Source organism: Lontra canadensis, unplaced genomic scaffold (assembly GCF_010015895.1).
Source record: "Lontra canadensis isolate GAN:19392208 unplaced genomic scaffold, GSC_riverotter_1.0 scaffold21, whole genome shotgun sequence".
In the NCBI taxonomy this organism is placed as follows: domain Eukaryota; kingdom Metazoa; phylum Chordata; class Mammalia; order Carnivora; family Mustelidae; genus Lontra; species Lontra canadensis.
The window spans coordinates 18,183,164-18,189,621 of NW_022631015.1; positions in this window are offsets into that span (position 1 = coordinate 18,183,164).

Sequence of the window (6,458 nt, forward strand, 5' to 3'; positions counted from 1 at the left end):
TTAACATAGCAGTCAATCATCAACCCACCCAACAAGAGAGACAACTGAGAAAGAAAACATAAAATACTTCCTTTACAAGGCATGGTTCAAAATATGCTTCTAGACTTGTGTGCCTCCTTTTGCTTTCCCACATCATTTCCCCTACTAGTCAACACACACATCTCCTTTCAGATTATTTTAAACATATTCCACTTACGTATTTCTTAACAAAAATAATGGCATGTGTTGCTCTTCCAGAGATCTGACCTGAGGTCTGTTCTAGCTGCAATACTAGTAGAGACCATCCTATTAATTATGAATGTATTCATGTGTGTGGAGGCAATAGTAGGCCAGTGATAATGTTACCTTATTCTGGAGACTTACCCTTATAAATAAATAATGAGATGTTTCTGCGAAGTGCCTTTAGCAAAGGCAGGGGAAAACAACACTTCTCAGACTGAACATTTTAAAGATTAAAAACTGATATAAAAAAAAAACTAATACCACAGATTTCTCCATAAGATATAAACAATTTATATGGGGGAAAAAAAAGGAGACAAAATAAACTGGAAATCCTATAATGCTAAACTGGGTGGACAAAGTTCTCTAGCTGCAAGGATAAAATCGAAGAGAACAGATCAGACTAAAATAGATTCTTGGATATGCAGGGAAATTTCTCTTTCTACCTCCAAGTATCTTATGCTGTACATAAGTGCAAAATAAATTACACTTAAAATTTTGAGGTAAAGATATAATTTGGGATACAATACTACAATCTTACCTATTAAATATGATATTGAAAATCGCTTTCAATGACCCAGCAATATAACCCAGCAATATGTAGGATAGATTTTTATTATTAAACATCATCTTTTTTTTTCTTTCAATTAACTCTTATTAGGTTTATGCATTAAGCTAGATATTCAAGTCTAGGAACTAATTCAAATAGCTTCATGAAGTAGAACAAGTGCTGGCTTCCCAAGTGGATCTGGATCTGTGTATTCTAGTCCCACTGCTAGCAAAGTAGAAAATGCTTTGTGGTTGCCACTAGAGGGCAACTAGCCTCCTGGACTTCTCTTTGACCAAGGAGCATCTCTGCAGGCAGCCAAAGTTTCAACATCTCACAAATCTAGTTTTAAATCTGCCATTGCCAACTTCTAGTCAACCTACGGTCTCAGCAAGCGAACAACTTTTGAAGTCGAGACTTTAAAATTGGCTCTTTTACAATTTAACAAAATGGACAGATCTCTTGCCTGAGTGCACTAACTCCTGACCTTCTGATCCTAACCGTTTCCAACCTAGGTCTTAAACCCCACGGCTCTGCCACCAAAGTGAGCTAATGTCACAGCATTCGACAGCATTCTTGGACGTTAGAGTGCCATAAGACGACCTTTCCAATCTGACCGATTTCTGCTTACCTTTCCAATCTCATCTCCTACCACTCCCTGATATTCCCTCTACACTGCGTCCTTTATAATCACTGGCAGTTCCTTAAACACAGTATGTTATTCCATGCCCCTGTGTCTTTGTTCAGGCTATTGCTTCTATCTGGGATGCTGGCATGCTTTTGAAGACTTGGTTCAGATATCACCTGCGAGAAGCCTTATAGTCTCTGCTGATCCCTTTCTTCCCCCTCTTCTTCAGAAGCCTATGGATTTAGTATCTCCCTCCTCCGTGCCCCTCTAGCATCTCGCACACACCTCCATTCACAGTGCTAACTCTGCTACTGGGGTTACATCTGGCAGAGTAGCAACACTCATTCTCAACTGTTTTGTCATTCCTTTGCTGCATTAGACACAGTTCAGAGTTCTAGAAGGATGAAACACGAACACCCCCCTCTCCTGTCCAGGAGGCAGATTCCAGCAACCGTGGTTTTTGAATTCTCTGCTCTTTCTGCCCTTCACTAAGGAGGAACAAGATTTCTGCTGATAGAAATCCGGACATCGTCGCCAGTGAAATGACTAGGGTTTTAGTCATAAAGAAATATTTGGAATGTGGAGAGACTGAGGTAGACCGGAAAAGGCTTTGAGAGGCCAAACATTACTGCCCAGAGTCAGGAGAGTGGTCTGAAAGCACAGCCACTGCCAGGAGGTGCCCAGTGAGTGGGCTGGGGGAAGAGCCCCAGGAGGGGCGCGGCAGACGTGCCCGCAGGAGCCGCAATGAATTGCCTCTGCCAAGTCCCCACGAGAAGACCATCTAGTTGAATGCGAGTCTTGCCTCTACTAGACAAATAATCATGGGGTGTGTCCCTAGCCTAGGATTAGGTCTTTTCTTTTTTTTCCCCAAGCACAAGGAAGTGTGAATAAAGTGTAGACTTTTGTTAAGACTAATGATCAGGATTGGTTCATTAATCATAATTGTCTAGATATTGTACTAAAATAAGATGTTAACAACAAGGGAAACTGTGGGGGGGGTATATGGAATCTCTCTGTATCACCTTATCCAATGTCTCTGTAAATCTAAACGTGTTCTAAAAAAGGAAGTTTCTGAAGACGAAACAAGGAGAAGGGGGAGGAAGAGAAGAAGGAGAGGATAAAGAAAACAAAAAAAACAAACCCCAAAACTAATGGCTGAAAATGTCTCCTTCAAAATTCTCAGGACACTAGAGGCACCCAAAACACCTGCAGCCATGAATTCCATGCATACAGGACCAATTCATGCTGATATCGCCAGTGCCTCGTTTTCTTTCTTTCTTTCTTTCCTTCTTTCTTTTTTTTTTTTTTTAAGATTTTTATTTATTTGAGAGAGACAGAGAGAACATGAGCAAGTGGAGGGGAGAGGGACAAGCAGACTCCCCACTGAGCAGGGAGCCAGCCTCGGGCTCCATCCCAGGACCCTGAGATCATGACCTGAGCCGAGATTAAGAATTAGATAATTAACCAACTGAGCCACCCAGGCATCCCCCACCCCCTGCCCACCCCAGTGCCTGGTTGTAATATTTAGTCAATGCACAGTTGTTGAGTTGAAATTTCTTTCCAATAAGGAAGTAGCAAGGGGTAGTAAAGAAAATGTTTTTCTTCTGCTGACACATAAAACTATAAAATATATTTTGTTTGCATAAGTTGGTAAAAAAAAATTTATAGGGCTACCCAGTTCAATAGAGTTTGCCCTGACATTTAGAAAGAATGTTATAAGACAAACTATTACCTTAGTGCAGGAAAAAAAAAAAATCAAACTCTTTTCTTTAAAATTGTTACCATTTTTCTGATGTTCACTTGGAGGAAAACCATCCTTATAATAATGAGATGTTAAAATTGAGGTAGAAAATGCACAGAGATCAGGTATAAAATGTCTAAATAGTTTTAAGTAAAGAATGAAGTTTCAATTTCTTTTTCATATAAAAGGAAGCAAACATATTAAAATTCTCCTAAGTACTAATATTTGAGGTACACAGAGTAAAAATAGAAAGTGCTCATATATTTTGGATACAGAAATTGTTCTCTTGTATTTTTTTTAGTTTAGTGAAAATCTCTTGGCAAATGATACTTATCACAAATTAAATTTCTTCTATGAGGGATATTTCAAAATAATTTGGAATATAGACATTGTATTTTTAAATTTTGCATATCTCATATTTGTCTTTCAATATGGCAGTATGGTAGACATTTATACTTAAAAAAAGAAGGTGTGGAAGAAAGGAAAGATGGCCAAAAAATAAAGGTTTCAGATAACGAATTGAAAATGTTTCCTCTGCCAGCGTTCTGTGCATTGACTGAAACAGTTGGGGTCTTGCTGATGACTCAGGACTCTGTAAGCTGTCTTGCTTATCACGACAGAGGCTACCAACCACACAAATATAAAGCTGTAACCCTCTCTACGTGGCTAGGAAGTAAAAAAAAACAAACAAAAACCAACTTAATAGATTTTTAGTTTGAACGGACAACCCATACTGATATTTTTGATATATGTAAGAAAAGTAAAAGGTCATTTTTTGGTACTCTCAGAATAAATGTAAATCAATGATGTTTCAAAATATACTTCCTTCCAGGTATAGATTAAAATATATTCCAGATAGTGTATTAAACTGTATTAATCTTGGAAGATGATAATTAATTACCTGAGATAGATGTGCTAATTAATTACATGAGATGAATTCTCCATTTCTCCCTTAAAATGATTAAGAGGAGTTAGTAAAAGGAGAGAATGAAGAAATGCATGTGATCAGAGGCAACAGAGTGGAAAGAGCTCTGGGCCATATAGAGAAGAAAAAGGATAAAAAGGAAAGAAGAGTGGGTGGAGTCCTTACCTGTGCCAACACCTCTATGAGTGAACGAGCATGACTACTCTATGGGCCTGTTATGTTTGGAAACTTTTCATACATTTTCTAATGTTCTTAACAACTTCAACAAATTAACGATTACCCATATTTTAGAAATGAGGACTGTGACATTCAGAGAGTTTAGTAACTGGTGCAAGGTCACCCCTCCCCAGTAAGAAATAGACCCAAGCATCAAACCTAGATCCATTTTATCCCACAGATTATGGAACCTACTATACCATCCTTTGGCATTTCCCTGTCACAATGTTTCAGGTATGATTTTAGATTGGAGATTTTGGTAAATTAATTCTATCTGTTAGAACTACTGAAAGGATAAACTCATTATTGAAGCTAATTGAACCATATATATTCCCTCATCTTTTTTGATCTAAAACCTTTGCTATCCTTTCTGGTCCATAAAGAAAGATTTCATTACTTTTGCCAAATGTTTCCTGCTATATGCCATAACCCAGGGCAATCTGGTACCATTATGCCAGGGCTACACCCAGAACGTTCAGAGCATTACTCAAAATCTGATTTCCTTACCTGTGGCTCAGATAGTTTTATTCTGTAAATCTTTTGTGGTTCATTATTATTGTTTCTGGTCCTCTGTAGATATTTTTCATCTTGTCTTATAACTTCTCAAAATATGAGTGGTGGTTGTTTTAATGTCTGTGTATGAAAACCCCGTTATGTGGATCACCTGTGGGTCTGTTTCTTTAATCTATTTTTCATCTGGATTTTGGTGACATCTTGTCTCCTTGTTTGCCTGGTTACAAAACGCTGTATGTGAAATTTGTTGAGAGACTCTATATGCTGCTATATTCCTCCAGAGAGATGTGCATATGTTTTTACCAAGCAGCTAGGCTAGGGGCACTAGGAACCCCTACACACCTTAGTCCAGTTAGAAATGGAGGTCATCTGATGTTGGACTTCAGTTTCTCTGAGAATTGATCTATTTCCAGCTCACTGTTGTTTCTGGGGATAGCCTTTCTGGGTCCAAATTGACTGTCCGAGGTATTTACCAAGATTACTTCTTCTTGGCAAACAATGACCTCCAATTTTTGGTCTCCCACCTCCATGAATCTGTCTAAAGCTTTCTCAGATTGCAACCGCCCAGCCACAGATTTCAGAATCAGCAATCACTTTTAGGGAAAAGTAGACCCAAATATCAGGTTCACCTCTGTGGACTTTCATCCTTTGTCAGATCTTGACCTCACAATACTTCATGCCTTGCTGGTTCTACAATGATTTTAGATTTTTTATTTTTAATATTACTTAGTCCAGCTTCTCTAGCTGCTCTTGGTGGGAAAGTAGGTCCACCAAAACAACCTGGTCTGACATTTCTGGAAGTGGTTTTAAATACTGTATCGATTGTGGGTTTTTTCTTTTATTATTTATTCTCAATATAAAAATCAGTTTCCATTAAAGATCAAGATATATGGATTCTCATAAAAAAATAAAAGCTATAACAAACTGAACCCAGTTTCCTGCATGTTAGGAATCTGTTGATTGGAGTACGGGTTGTCACCTTGAGATGGATCAGGCATGATTCTGTCACAAGCCTTTCCAACATCCTAGTTTATTACACCAGTCACCATTGTTCATTTCCGCTCCTTGCCTGGCCCCTAATGACGCTTGGTTTTGTGATCCCTGGTTCCAGCAACTATTTATAAATTCACATCATGGATCCAAAAAGACTAAATCAAGTTCTTTCCCCCAGAAAATTAGCACCCAGCAATAACAGATATTTTGCTTACCCCTATTGATAACCCTCAGAATTAGAGAAAGTTCTGTCTGCAGACTATGGTTGAGGTAAATCATGCAACATCATTTTTATAATGTATTCTGCAACAAGTTTGCATCCATAAAGATCTCTCTTAACTTGCTAACTCACAAATTTTGATTATCTCAATCATGACCAAGCAATTCTAATCCATATCAATTGCTTAAAGACTTAGAGTTTCTTCTTTAATTGAGTCTCCTTTCCTTGTTTCCTCAATTGAAATAATTAAATATTTGTGTACAGAATTTTGCAAAAATTAATTTGGGTGATAGTGAATGTTTGGTTTGGGGCAAAAGGCCAACTTTCTCCTGCATTCTATCCATGTTAGCAAATATTCATTCTGTTTTGGGTCCATCAAATATATTTGAGCAGACACCCTGTGCCAGGCACTGTGCTAAATGCTGAAGGTGCCAAGATGAATAGACATAGGCCCTG